Here is a 15208-nt window from a genome sequence, read left to right on the forward strand (position 1 = left end):
AGGGACAGATACCCTGTAAATCCTGTGTCATATCTACTATTCAAGTTCAGATGTGCCAGGGAATTGTGTTGTAGGGAGTGTAAAATGGTATGGGACATCTGTGCTCAAACAACTGAACCTGCCTTTAATGCCTAACTGTTCTTTTAAAAATGTACGTTTTTTTTTGATGCAACTGTCTTGTTTTCCCAGCAAAAGATATACCTCTACTGGGATGCAACATGCTGCAACCCAGGCTCCTTTGCAAACAGATTTGAGGAGAAGAATTGAAATTTCACTTGTAGGGGGAAGGAAAAAAAAACCCCTCTTTGATTACTCATATTTCCTCAAGAAAAAAATTCTGTAGCTTCCGGTGGTTTAGTTGCAGTTATTTCCCCCCTGCCAGATTACAAGAAACCGTACTTCCCTTGGGACAAGGACCAGTAGCCTCCTCATCCTTTGAATAAGCAAGTGACTTTGACACCTTCAAGAGAAGCCTGTCTGTGAAACTTACACTATTCCGGGATGAAATTCCGTGGCTACACCATACAGTTTGTGCGGTATTTGGATTCCAACGTCAAGGTACCTGGCGTTCCCTGGGATGCTGTGGAAATGCTGGGGCATCAGGCTGTCATGGTCAACCAACATGAGGTAAGAGCAGGTTCAGAGGCTCACTGACTTAGGAAACATGCTGTAAGGGGGAAGGAACCGGTTTTTTTTTCCTCCAGTGGCATTTGCTGTGGTGGGCTGAAATTCATACGGCAAAAGCTTAAGACAAGTTCTCTTCTCTTTCTCAATGTAGTTTTATTGTTGGAACCAAGAGCCAAGACCTCTGCTGAATCGTCCACTGCAATCTTCAATGACTCTGCATGCAAGTATCCAGTTCTTCATAACTGAATGAAGATTCAATTGCAGTTAGAAAAAAATATTTTCTCTCATGCACGTTATCTAGTCAGGGAACAATCTTGCGTTTATGTCAAAATTAATTTTTTTAGTTCCTTTAAGTTTTCCTCTCCTGCTACAGTTAAAATATTGCCTAATGAACTCTTCACGTTTAAATGTCCAGAGGGAGGTACTTGAATAAATAATTTTAATTGCTCTTTTCGTGTTTCACAGAGGTGGCATTCCTAGTATGAAAAAGGTCCAGAAGGTCTTATTATACTTACATGTCTCTCTCATATTTATTGTTATGGTACCGTCACTGATAGGACATTACCATGTGCCCCATGCGAGCACAAATTGTCCCTGCATGCAGCCAATATTAGAAGCATGATACAAAGATTCCAGATGTAGACACTGGGCCTATTATTTGATATTAGCAAAACATCAAACACTTTTCAGCTATGATATCATCTGACTCAGTAACATTCTGTTTATCTGCTTCAAGAGGCCACTTGGTAAATGTTTATCTTTTACTTTTAAAAGCATGAGCCATTTTCATGTTCAATTATCATGCTCAATTGCTTTTTTCCCACAAAAAGTCTTTATCTTTTGGCAGACTGAGTCAAATTCATAAAGTGATGTTTTCTTGCTACTACACATTAATAATTTACCTGTGTGTAAAATTAATCAGCAGCTTTCACGGGTTTTACGTTTAGAGGAAGGAACAACCACCTTTAGAAGTGAAGCCCGGAACAAAAGTTTTGCCAGACTACTTTCCACTGAATTTGGATCCCAAAGACCGTCCTTACGTTCCCAAAAATTTATAGCTCTTAATGAGGCAAGTTCTGTGCCAGTTAAGAACTTTATCTGTTTCCTTCTTTTTATCCTCCAACGTCTTTCTATTTAGATACGATTAAACCTCTTCACTTCCCCTTTAGATTTCTGGGTAATTTTCTTTGCTCCTTTCTTCTTTCTTATAGACACAATAAGAATGCAGATGCTCTTGGCACTTCCCTATTCACATGTTTTAAAGAAAAAAAATTATTAATTCATAGGTTGAAATTAAATTCTCTTATTTTGGGGGTAAGGAGCTTGTAAATGAACGATGTATGTTTAGAAATTATCCTGAGCAACTTAGAAACTAAAATAAAAAAACAGCAGTGGAAAAACCTGGAGAAAAACTGAGCAATTCCTGAGACTGAAAGACTAGCTCTGTGCTCTCCTTCCCCCTTAGCCCATAATCTTTTTTTTTTCCCTCCTCAACTCTGGTTTTTAATTTGTGTACTATGAAAGAACACGCATTGTGACCCTTTGCAAATTGGGAGTCTGAAACTGGAAGTTGCTGCCACAGGTCTTAGCACTGCAGATGACCTGGGAACCCCCTCAGACTTAACAGGGTGAAAAAGACCACCCAAGAGATGCACATGGAGGAGGTCACCAAGTTAGTTCCCGCTCACATTAGAGTTAAGGGGAATTTTGCTGTTGAATTTAAAGGAAGTAGAAGCGGGTCAGGCAGCAGGCAGGATGAGTTTTGTATAAGATTCTCAGCAGCTTTCTGTTGCTCGCACACGTATTTGCGGTTCAAAGGGAAGGACTGTGGGTGAGCACCAAGGGATGGGACACTGTCCTGAAGAAGCGATAGCTCTCAGCACCATGATCGCTTTTATGTTTCATCAGAACAGAAATAGCAAGCCGTGTAATCATCCTAAAGCTTATGCATTTAAGATAGGAGAGACTGACGACAAGAAAAATATCACCTCCGTCTCCTGAATCACGCCCTGTTTATGTGCTCTGCGCAGTTCTGTAAAGGGTAACTTCTAAAGCTTTTCTGTGTATCCAAATGTAATTGCCTCAGGCCTTTGCTATTTTCCTCAAAGGAAAAAGAGGGCAGAGGGGCAAAGCGGCTAAATAACCTGCATGAACTTCTTCTCATGTTCTGGTCATAATCTGGTTTCTTGCTCAGTCCTTGTGTCATGGTGAAAACCCCTCCCAGCAACATTGGATTGACATTGCCTGCACCATTTTTGTTTCTCACATTCTAAAAAATATATCTGAACTGCTAATGCTTTTTAATAGTTCTACCTACTTCATAATACTGATATGTACCTTATATCTTTGTAGCAAAATATTATCTGTATGTAAAGGGCAAGATACTTGCTACATAGTTCCAGAAATAAAATGTGAAATGGTCATCCTGGATCAGACTTTTTTACTAAGCTAAATATGTTGACTGCATCTCTTCACTCTACAGTGCAGAACTCACTAAAAAAAGTTGTCCTGAGAAATCTGCCTGTCTGCCCGCCCTCCGGATAGCTTTTCTAGACATTTAGACCGAGGTCTTTGCAGTCTTTTTGGCTAGGGTGGCATTCGTCTGCCCAAAGGTAGGCATCGAGGAATATGATCTCCCTTTAGGTCTGATGTAAAGAAACAGAAAAAAACCCTGTGAATATAATTTACAGATATAATTTAAATAATGCCCTGAGAGTGGTTCCTCACATTCTCCTAGGACAGGCATCTAAGTCCGACCTTCCAGAGTGCCTGTTTCTCTCTCCACTGGCCACGTCAGATTTTGACACCAGACTTTTAGATGTTTGTGGGTAGATGGGAGTAGTTCTCCTTGGTTAGAGCTGTCAGGTCTTTGCTCAAGCTGCCTCTGAACGGAGGGAGAAATGGAGCTGTCTCATGCTTCCTGACACATACACGTATTTTTATTCCTCCTGCTGTTTCTTTGCCAGTCATGCATCAAGTCAGCAATGGGGCATATAAAGGTGGTATGAGATTATCCTTACAGGAAAAAGCATGAGGCAGCAGAGCTTAGAAAAGAGTGACTGGCAGAGGGCAATGTGACTGCTGGAGAAACTGGACAATGAGGAAGCAGACAGAGGCAAGATAGCTTGCCCCAGTTTGGGACCATCTGGCCAACGTATAAATCCAACGGCTGGAGAGCATGGGGGAAAAAAAGCCCAAACAGCTGGAAAATCTGCAAACCAGTCAACAATTAGCTGCATAAAATTTGGCTAAAAGCCTGCCAGATTGCTGATGGCTTTATAGGAACTCAGCCCCTTATTCAGGGCTGACTCCTACCAAATCCAGTGAGAGGTTGCCATGGAGAAAGGGTGAAGGGTAATGCTTGTGACTTTGCTTGTCAGGTGCCTGCAGGGAGCACCTGGGTGTCACCAAAGCGGGAGCTGGGAATGCTGTTAACTTTGGTCACCAGTTCACAGCTAGACTCTAGACATCTAAAAATCCTCTTGGAGATTCAGGTGAAGGAGCAATCAAAATGCTACACTCTTTGATACATCCCTGGGTCTAACGCTTACTTGTTCACTAACCATGGTGGAAATGTAAAGAGGTTTTGTTTGATTTATGGGTGATCACAGATAATTTGGATGAGAAATGATTATTTCTTTTCCCTTTAGCCTTCATCCCTTCTTCCTCTTCCCTCACATGCTCCCTTCACTCTTTGTAAAGGATTTTTTTTTTTTTTGGCATCACAGGTCCACAGAGCTGATGGGGAACCTCTGATTCCTGTCTGAGGTAGGTTTGCATGAACCCAGCCCCTGACTCCAGGGTTGGTGCATCCACATTAACAAGGATTTAGATAACTTGCTTATTTCAAAGGAAAGGTGCTATTCATAGGATGAGAATTCTGTGGGGAAACATATATAAGATGAATTATTAAATACTTTTTCCTTGTAATTTCTAGGTCCCTATTACATACCCTTACACTTAATGCACATTCTGCACCTGTTACTACTGGCAGCAGGAAAAGCTGTTGCTGCCGTAATCCCAGTTGGAAGGAGGTAGTTGGCAAAGGCAGGGTGTGACAGTGGGATGAGATGGGCTGTATGAGATCTGTGTGGGAAGTACTGCACTGCACCTATGTATGCATATATGTGCATATGCACTGCATATGCGGTGCATATTAATAACTGTATTGAACCTAAACCAAATGAACAATATGACGTGGTTATTCACAGTTGCCACTAGATGGAGAACTTTAGATATGCTCTGCATATATATATATGCAGAGATTCAGAGATTTTTAAGGCTGGAAGGTGCCTGTATTACTCTCTGAGCTTCAGCAAAGAGCAGAAAATTTTACTTAAAGATTTCTGCCTCAAGGTCATCATCTCTTGCTGTGCTGAAACATTGCTTCTCAAAAAACAGATATCCCTTATTTAAAGACACCAAATCAGAGAGAATCTACTGCAACCATACTGAAGTTGTCAAATAGTTGTTCAAAGTATGCACTTCATTTCAGCTGAGAATTCTAGCCATTATGTTTATACCCTTTATTGTCTTAAAAACTATATCTTTAGTTCATAACTGAAATTTAATCTGCATTTCTTCATTTCTGACTAGTATCACCCTGACCTGGTGTGGCTAGCAGTTGTCTGGTATTACTGCAGAAGCTAAGTGCTCAATACTAGTTTCAACGCTTTGCATTTTTAAATTGCATTTTTGTTTTAAAACAAAATTAATTCCACATTTAACACAGTTTATAAAGGGGAACAAAAAGCTTTGCTAAAGTCTTCTGCCATTAATTTAACAAGTTCTAAGGAGAATTTAGTGCTGTCTAGTTTAATTTAAGCAGGGTTACCTTGAAATGCAGCATTCCTGACTACAAATTCCTGCTTCCAAAAGAGAGGCTGAAAATCAGAGTCATCCAATTGTTCCATCAAAGCCCAAAGTATTGTTAAGAACACTGCCTCTGTCTTGGTCATTGCCAGTTCTGTGAATTATTTACATTAGGAAACTGACTCCATACAGTTGCCTCACCTCACTAAGTCTTTTATCTGCAGAGCTTTCACTGGAGGGAGAGAAATGTGAATAGTTTCTTTTATTACAAAACAGCTTTCTTTCTCACTACATCTGCTCTCAGTTCAGTCCCATTTCCGTATCAGGTTATGTACAGTTACTGTGACTTCCCAGAAGGTCATCTGGAGGGTTTGGGAGCAGAACCTCACAAAAATGAAGCCTGGCTATGGGTTTAATGCTAGCAGAATTTCTGATGGTGCTTTCTCTACTTACAGCGACAGAGGATGCCTTTCCCCTACAAGATGGGGACTACACCCTCTGCATGCTTGCACTGGCCTTCTCTGGTCCCTGAGGCTCCACCTCTTCATCTGTGCCCTCCTCACCCAAGGTCTCTGCAAGTCACAGGAGCTCCTCATCTACCTCCTCCCGGCCTGGGCCAAGCTGTCCACCCATGATGCCAGGAGGACCAAATTTAATGGGGTGACCGGGACTGTGGGGCTTGCTCCTCTGTCTCGTCCACCCACGAGTCCAAAAGGGACATCATTAAATAGTGTCTTCCAGCTTCTCATATTCCTTCTGGGAATGATAGATGTTGTCAGGCATGCTCTGCTTGATGTCCTCCCCCAATTTCCTTGCTACCCCTGCCTGTGCCCTTGACCCTCATACCCCTTCCTCCTTTTCTTCTCCTTCTTTAGTTCCCCTCATGTCTCTTTTTCCTTTAGCCTTCTCCCCTTCCAGGAGAGCTCTAGTCTGACCCTAAGAGAATGGCAGGAGTCCCCGAGGTTTCCTTTGGGTTGATGGCCCCTGAAGCTTACAGAAAACACCTTCTGGAAGGCTCTGCCACAAGGCAGATATTGCCAGGTTGTGCCCTTGCTCCTGCCTGGTGAGGCTGACTCAAGCCCCAGTGACATTAAATGCATTCAGAGTACTTTGCAGGGTTAGGCCTACAGAAGGCCTCTGGTGTTGTCTAACTGGGAGGAAAGCAGAACATGGTGGGGAGCCCGGCTGCAGCCAGTGCAGGTACATGGTCCCCATGAGAGGCAATTGCAATGATGGCTGGAGATATTTCAGCTGCTCAAGAGGAGTAAAGATCCAGAGGTCCTGGTGAAAGTTCAGGAAGGCAAAAAGAAGCAAAATCCATAGGAGAAGTCATGTTTTGCCAGACAAAACTCTCTTCTGTTGGAGGCTTTTTTATGTCCTTAATTTTGCTACCCACCCTTCCCCCCCCCCCCCCCAAAAAAAAAAACCAACAAATCACTGAAGCATTTGCTCTTGTTCATACACTTATCAAATACATAAAGGGAAGTTAGACAGGAATCTGATCTTTCTGAAGTCTGCATTTTCAAAAATATTTCCCTTTAGGAGTTTGTGAAATTGAATTTAGGTTGATAACCCTGCTTTGTTCACCCAGCCTTACATCCTCAGAGAGTAGTGAGAAATATGAAAAGATTTTAGCAAAATGTAATCATGGCAATTCAGTACAATGGCATGCAGACAAAGATAAGATGAGAAATAAGGTACTGTTCCCTCTGCTTTCCTTGTTCTCTCACTTAAGTGATAATTTTCATACCTTACTTTTGAAAGATATAATTACAGTAATTGGAATCTGACTATTTCTGAGAGATATGCTGCACAGTCCTTTTCCCCCTTGACATTTGTGTCTTTTTAACTAATATAAGATCTTTAAATCACTAAATAAATATGTGGGACCTGATTCTCTGCTGTGTACAGGAACTTTGTGCTTCTCAGGCAGTTGAAAGCTCCTTTAGTGCCAGCATAAGCCACAACAGGAGAATTTCCCGTGGAAAAAAAGGGTAATTGAAAACTAATTTAGCCTTTTTGGGTCCACAATAAGGCGTAAGTCCTAGGTGTGGATTATGACTCACCTGGCTCACACCAGCTAGTAATTAGGCTAGTTGGTTTTAATAGTCAGCAGAGAAGGTAAGTCCAAAGAGGGAGGTGTCTAAGAAAGAAGAGAGGGGAACAAATGTTTCTATTTCCTGCAAATGGGGGAAAAAGGGAAAGGCAAGCTGAAAATGTGAACCTTGAAGAAATGGGGTGGCATGTCAGCCTGAGCTTGCAGAAAGCAGGCTGCGCACCTCTGGGGGGCCAAAGTGCCCCACACACCTCCCTAGGAAGACTGCTCTCCTCAAAGTCCTTTGGTCCCTGCAAGAGGTAGGATTTGGTTGCCTAGACCTGCTCATCTTGTTTAATTTTAGATATTCTGTTACTGTCAGGAGACAGGTCCAGCTTAGTCACTTCACTGAGTGTATGACTAGGAATTTTCTTCTGCTCTGCCTTCAGAGAGGTAAATGGAAGCAGATATGCTCTGAGGACTAGTCCCCTGCCAGGCCAGCCCTACAATTTGGGAAGGGCAAAGATCCATGTTATGTTCTTTACTGCACTCAGCTGCCTCCTGGCAACTTCTCAAAGCACAGCCAGCATATCCACTGTCTTCCAGTAACACCGTCCTGGGTAAGAGCCAGGTTACAAGACTAGTGGGCAGTACAAAGATGGCCAGGGCTGCTAGCACCAATGAGGTATAAATAGACTGCAAGAGAGTAATACTCATACTACTAAAACATTTAAATATGGAGCTCCTGCATCTTGTGCTCAGGCACTCACATAAAGGCAGAAAGGCTTTGTGCTGCTGCAGGAAGTTGCAGGATCTGTGCATTTTTTGGTAGTTCCCACCCAAGAATAAGGCTTCCCAAACTTTGTTAGCTTGGCACCAGCAAGAGCAGCAGCAACAACTACACCAGCGACCCCTCATTGCTCTTGAGGAGGGGAGGAAACCCACACCAGCTCCCACCCCTAAAGGTCCCTTCCAACCTAAATCTTCCTGTGATTCAGCGTTGACTATGGCTGGGCCACTGCTCGCAGCAGGTTTGCAAGAGTGTTAATGAAGTGGAATGAGCCTGGGGGGCCACGAGTATGGCAAGGGCACTGGGGCACACTGTGTACAAGGAGAGGCTGAGGGTGCATGGCTTGTTCAGCTTGGAGAAGAGAGAGCTCCGAGGAGAGCTAACAGCAAGAAGAAGTTGGTGCCAGACCCTTCTCAGAGATGCACAGCAAGAGGACAGGCTAACAGACCTAAGCTGCAGCAAGGGAAATTGCAGATAAATACAAGGAAAAAAAATTTCTTAGGGCCGTTAAACATCAGAAGAGGTTTCCCAGAGAGGCTGTGTGATCTCCATCCTTAGAGATACTCAAAACTCAATAGGATGAGGCCCTGAGCAACCTGACCTAACTTCAGAGCTAGTCCTGCTTTGGTCAAGGGTTTGACTAGATGACATGCAGAGGTCCCTTCCCATCTCAGCCATCTTTTTATGATTCTATATTTAACTTTACTCAGTTATGCGGAGAGTTGCTAGACTCTTTGGCAACACACAATATTCAAATGGTGTGCATATTTCTAGTGGTAAATGTGGTATAACACACTTTGGTAACCTCTGCTGTTAACGTGAAAGAAGCAGAATTTTTTTTCCGCTCTTTTCCCTGAATAATCCTCCTAACTGACAACCACACAGTACAATTATATCCATTGATTAGGGATAAAACCACATTCCTTGACTGTGATTAACATTTTGGATGAATGAGCTTATAAGGTTCTTTTTCTTCAGCACTGGCTGAAATTTATGGCTATTAATATTTTGGTCAAGGGAACAAAGCAGAAATGGGCATATGGATCCTGCATGCGTTCACACTCTTTGGTAAGACTTATCTTGGGCAGGTCTGGTGTCTTGTCATGGTCAAATGCTTTTGTTTGCAATGCGTGGTTGGCTCAGGAAGGGTCAGACAGCTACAGCTTAGCTCAGCCCTTCCTCAGCACAGTACAGGCAACTTTTGTATCTGACCTCCTCTTAAGCTAAAGCCAGCACAAAAAGTCATGGTGCTTGAAGGTCTTAATCCAGCTCTCAGCCTGCATTTCATTTTCTGTTGTGAACATAGCTTTTGTGTCTCTCCGCATTTCTCTGTGCATTGCCTGGGAGAGAGAGTCAAGAATAAGTCTTCGGGAGGGTACTGTCGGGATCACAGGAGAACAACAGGCTTGACCCTTTTGATACATTTTCTGTTCTTGCTATTATTCTGTACGAATAATATAATTTTATATTATTTTTTCACTTAAGTTTTACTGGGGTCCTTTTAATGCTTGCCAAATAGTTGCTTCCTTCAGTACAGAAACACTATGAAAGATAATATAATTTAGCTTCAGTGATTTTCTCTCCATTGGAGGAAAGGAAAAAGGCACATCTTGACCTCTTCCATTTTAGTGAGCAGATTTCTGACATTTCTTCTTCTAGCCTATTTTGTTCCATCTCCTTGAAGGTGACATTGAGGCAAAAAAGAATCCAGTCAAAATGAGCAATACTAAAAAAACAGTGATTCTAGCTGGCCTTTTGGAAAATGAAACCTGGACCATTAAGTTCCTTTTGGCTCCAAAGTTTCTATTGGCCTTTTCTGATTTCTTATAAAAGGAGCTCCATTTCCAGTATCAGGAACCTGAGCTATCTAGGGTGATTATACCTTTGGAAAGGCGCTTCATATGCTAAGAAAGCTTCCAGTGACTCAACAGCCAGTCACCCAGGGAGTCCAGGGTGACTCAACAGATAAGTTAGTCAGAATAGGTACTTTTTTTAGTGATTCCTACTTTTTAAGCTAATTTGGATTAGTATGACTGAAGCACAAGAAGGTGGAGTGACTTCCTTACAGTCACACTCTGACTCAGTGGCTTGGTGCCTTCAGGCTTCCCATTTCTTTATTCCACCACTGAGAAGACCACATGGCTTCCTCTTGGCATGCTTTGGGGTGTGAAACCCTCATCACAGCTGAGAGATGTAAGCTGTAAAGGCTTTTGCTGTCAATGTATGAGATGGTGATTTTACAGCAGAAGTTCTTAATGTAGCAGGACAGGGTCCAGCCGGGAGCAACAATCGGCTTCTCGTCTATTCAATCCACCTCTTGTTTGTGGACATCCTCTCAGACATTTTCCTACAACGCTCTCACTCACCACACAGTCTCTGCTTACCATGGGAGACAGGAAAATCGCCGTGGTTTCTGTTCCCAGGGCTCTATGTCAACCTTTCGTAGTTTTGGCTGGTGAGGTTCACACACCCTTATTTTTGCTCATCATTTCAATTTTTGAATGAACCTTCCGTCTTTCCTCCCCTCCGCCCCAAAAACCCAAAACAGAAATCAGCTGAAATGGCCAATTTTTGCCGGCTTTCAGATGGAAACCATGCAAAACCACTGAGTTTGGCCTGGTTTCTGCCGGAAACTATAAATAGGGCCATTCAACTTGAAACTCAGCCTTGGTTTACTCAAGCCACAACCCAAAGTTGTGAGACTGTTTCTGAACCCTGGAGCATATTTTGGAGAGTGTTAACCGAGTATGGTGGCTACAAGAAAATTAGTTCTGCTGAGTTCTGCTGAGTTACCTGCTTAGTTTGGGGTTTTCAATGCAGAAGTTTCATACAGCTGTGTTAACCATCAAATGCTCTGAAGCTTGTTTCCGGGTACCTATCTGAGCTTCTTCAGGATGGAAAGGGAGCCTTGACTGGCGGATAGGGGATTGGGTTGAGATCTATGTCTGTTTACTGTTCTGCACCTGACTTTCCATTTGACCTTTTCTTCTCAGCATCTCTGTTCACCTGGTTGTTAGATGAAAGGCCTCTAATTCTTCCCCAGTTTTTCAAGATAGGTAGAAACATATATATATACCTTTTTTCCTCAAAGCTTTATACGGCTTATTCAAATCCCAATTCTTTTTGTTAGGACCGGACCAAATAATCCCTGGAAGACTCAAGAGCCTATTGACAGAAAATGTGATCTTCCCTTCTGTTTAAAATAAAGTTAAAGGCCAAAACCCATAAAAGTATATATTAGGGGCCTAACTCTGCACCAATTTATCTCTGTGCCTAAAAGAGGAGTTAGGCTGGGGTTTGGATCAATACCTTTCCCTTACAGCAAATAAAGTACTTTTAACCCGTTTCATCAATAACATAATTAACTATGTGTATTTAAATTTTTCCATCCTTAGAAAAGTGGTTCAGTGGTTCTGCATCGTTTGTCTGTGGTTATTTCAAATTTTGCACCTAGGATGGGTTAGAATTTCTGCTGGATTATATCACGGCCCAGGAAATTCAAAGATGTGTATCTTGACACAGGAGGAGGTTCAAAGACCTTTTTTCCCAGCTGATTTTCAGTTTATTCACCAGAGGTAACAATGTATTCTTGTGTTAGTAGAGCTGTCACACTTCATTTGATAATTCAGAGTTTGTTTTTTGGTTTAGAGAATGAGGTGGTTTTGCAAGGCAGTGTAATCTAATGAATTTATCTGCCTGGAAGGTGTTGCCCAGAGTCTCACAGAGATCTATCTTTATATATTAGTAGATCAGCCTTGTCTCTGGAAGCACCTCTAGGTCACGTTGCATTCAAACCACTTTAGCACTGGACACATAAATAGGGAGCAAGAAGCCAGGTCCCAACCCAGCTGCCAGACAAGCGCTTTAGAGAAATTAATCACAGGGCCAGTTATGTTCGTTGCAGACCAACCATGAAATACCATAACAAGGACCACTTCTGAGGCCATAAATACTGTGTCTTCAATCTGCAATGAGGTAATACCACCAAAACTGGAAAGCCTATGCAGAGCTCTCTGAGCACAGGAGGAGGCCGGACATGAACCAACTGTGTGAAGTTTCCTAGCTAAGGTAAGCAGGCCACTAAGAACCACCTTCACAGCTCATCACTGGTTGTCTGTTTTCTCATTTTCTGAGAGCCTTGGACCTGACTGAACCCTGGATCTGATTTGCAGAAGGGGTAAGCACTCACAGCTGCAAGTGAATACCAGCAGCTGGGCTTTGAATGTAGAAAGTATTGGATCACATTAAATAGCGGGAAAAACAAGTCTCGGGGTGGGGGGGCACAAATGAGAACCCCTTAATTAGTGGATTCTTATTACTTAATTCTTGGTCTTGAATGGAGGGGCAATACCCTCTCCTCCTCTTATGGGGTTTGTGAAGGACTCAGGTTCTGCAGTAGTGCTAGGAATCAATAAATGTCCCCTGAAGAAGTGACTAGAGCACAGTGAAAACTAAGCATCCTGTTCTGTGAGGATTTGTGATTTGGAAAAAAAAAAGTTAAAGTTAATGGGGATAAAAGTTATGGTCTTACTTGTATCTCTCTCTTAGAGACAGCAAGCCCAAAGTGGAACCAGGGAGCGAGCTAGCAGTCAAGCAATATGGACAGCCAGTGTTGAGGATTGGACAGTGTATTTAGCAGCAAATAAACTCTGTCCCTGCCTTCCCCACGCTTTTTGTTTCAGCTGACTTTTCAGACTCTCTCCTTCCAAGCTGATCCTGTTTCTCCCTGGCTTTCTCCTCTCCAATACCGGGACATCATTAGGCAACAGCACCACAGAGACCCTCCGTCTGTTTTCAGTTTCAGCTCCTGGCTCCAGCTGAAACGGCAGGAAAGACCTTTCTGAGCCCTGGGCTGGGGCACAAATGGTGCTGGTAAAGCACTAGCAAGCCTCTATTGAGCCTGTATGCATGGCAGTTTATCAAAATCTCATAACCTATGTCACGTGTAGGCATAATTTTTTGTTTTCCTAACAGGACTAGGCAAGACCTTGAGAGACAGGCAGTGTCAAATCTGCCATCTACATTACAAAGACACAAAAGACTTAGGGAACCATGTAGAGAAACCAGCATTTTGCCTAGTCTCATTCACAGAAAAAGGTACATTTTGTCAATGAAATTATAAAGAAAAAAAATTAGCCTGAAACAGACACTCAGAATGAGAAATTTCAGTCTAAATGATAAAAAAAAAATGTGCAAAGGGCAACTGAACCCTGTGGCAGGTTAGGCTGGGCTGTGCTTCATCCTCTGTATGCTCGTGTTGCTTTTATTCAGTTTAACTGTCTAAACTAGTCTCTTCTGTACAGAACAACTGTTTAAAGAATATCAAATTCTTGTGAATGTGTAATACAACAGTTAAACACTAAAGAAGAGAGCGTTTTAGGCTGGCTGCCTAAACATGGGGTTTCTTTCTTCTTTACATGAATAAACAGGAGCATTTCAGAATTAGCAGGACCTCTATTGCAACTACATCTTTTGTCCTTTTGTTTGTTTGCTATAAAATACATTAAAACAATACAGAATGCTGATGGGTCACGTGATCACAACCCAATCAGCTAGCAGCTTTTCAAGATGACTCATTGTTTTGTCTGTAACATAAAACAAAAGTACACAGTGAAAGACCTAACACAGCCTTTTAGAAAAACTCCAGAGATTTGTTTTTCCATTTGTGGTTTCATTTTTTAATCTTTCTCCAAAGCTTGAAGCAAAGATCAGGATGAGCTGATCCAGAATGTGCATGCAGCAGGCATTTCCTCTTCTTGCAGCTCACATTACTGCCACACCTAATCTGCAAGTACAATTTTAGGGTATACATCTGATTTCCACTCCTTGTGCTGGAACAACCAGGTTCACCCAGCAAGCCTCAACTTTTGTACAAACAGTCCTATTTACGTCAGTGAGAGGACTTTTATAAATGACAAAAAATTTCCTTTTGCATGAGTATGCAGAATCACAATTGTTTCTTTTCATTTTGTAATTTGGGATGTATTAATTCATGTCAAATCTGTATCTGACTTATAGTTTGAGATGTAAAGAATCTGCAGAAATTCTGCACTGAAATAAGCTCTCCCCATTATGTTGATAGTATCATCTTTTAATTCAGAAGACTTGAAAAGAGGCTTTCTTGGTTGTCACTCTTTATTAGTTTAACTTACAGTCTGGGAACATATCTTACATGGTGTCTTCAGCCCTGAACAGTAAAATCGAGTACAAAGCACTATTTCTCCCCCCCCCCCCCCAAATCCACTAACCCAAAAAGCAACACAGCAACAAAAATAACAAAAATACCCATCTTCCCTCCAACAAAATGAGGAAAGGAACTGGAACAAATAGACATCCTCGCTACAAGATGATTCTGTCAAACACGACGGACTGCCTTCTGGATAACTAAACACAGGAAAAAAGACTTCTTTCGTATGTCTCCTCTCAGACCTCTATAATTCTTAATTGCTTGCTTCCTTTTCTGTAGACGTGGTAAAACCGTTGAATCCCATGAATGGAATAGAGCAAGAGTTATTAAATACTCGTAGGCTCCAGGTGTGTTTTTCCATGTAAAGAAGGGTCTGGTGAAAGGGAAAAAATAGTACTTGGCAGGTGAGGAGTGCATCCAGCTCACTTCAGACAGACTAAAGGAAGCCTGTGCATTGAGTGGTCTAGTTGCTTGAAGTTGCTGAGGAGTTAACAGAAGTATCTGTCTGGGCTGAAATCTGCACTTGTGAAAGAAAATACTGCCTGAGTCTTCCCTCATGCCTACTCTCTGCTATATTTTTCCAGAGAGTCCAATTTGATTGTTGCCTTGCTTGACTGGCCCATTGTGGTCTCATATACTTTGCATGTCTGCTTCAGTCTAAAGAAGAAAGTCTGCAGCTGAGCTGCACCATCAATCACCTCCTTCTGGAAATTATATATACTTTATATTCTGTATGAGAAGCACAGGATTAATAATT

At 42.2% G+C, this 15208-nt stretch overlaps 1 long non-coding RNA gene across 1 annotated transcript; it reads left to right on the forward strand.

The window, feature by feature from the left end:
- Nucleotides 1–392: 392 nt before the first annotated feature.
- LOC138065823 (uncharacterized) lies at nucleotides 393–7366 on the forward strand. Its single transcript, XR_011138890.1, has 4 exons — nucleotides 393–627; nucleotides 779–847; nucleotides 4356–4395; nucleotides 5895–7366. It is a non-coding gene; the product is annotated as an uncharacterized lncRNA (long non-coding RNA).
- The last annotated feature ends 7842 nt before the right edge of the window (nucleotides 7367–15208 follow it).

Source organism: Struthio camelus, chromosome 1 (genome assembly GCF_040807025.1).
Source record: "Struthio camelus isolate bStrCam1 chromosome 1, bStrCam1.hap1, whole genome shotgun sequence".
Lineage (NCBI taxonomy): Eukaryota > Metazoa > Chordata > Aves > Struthioniformes > Struthionidae > Struthio > Struthio camelus.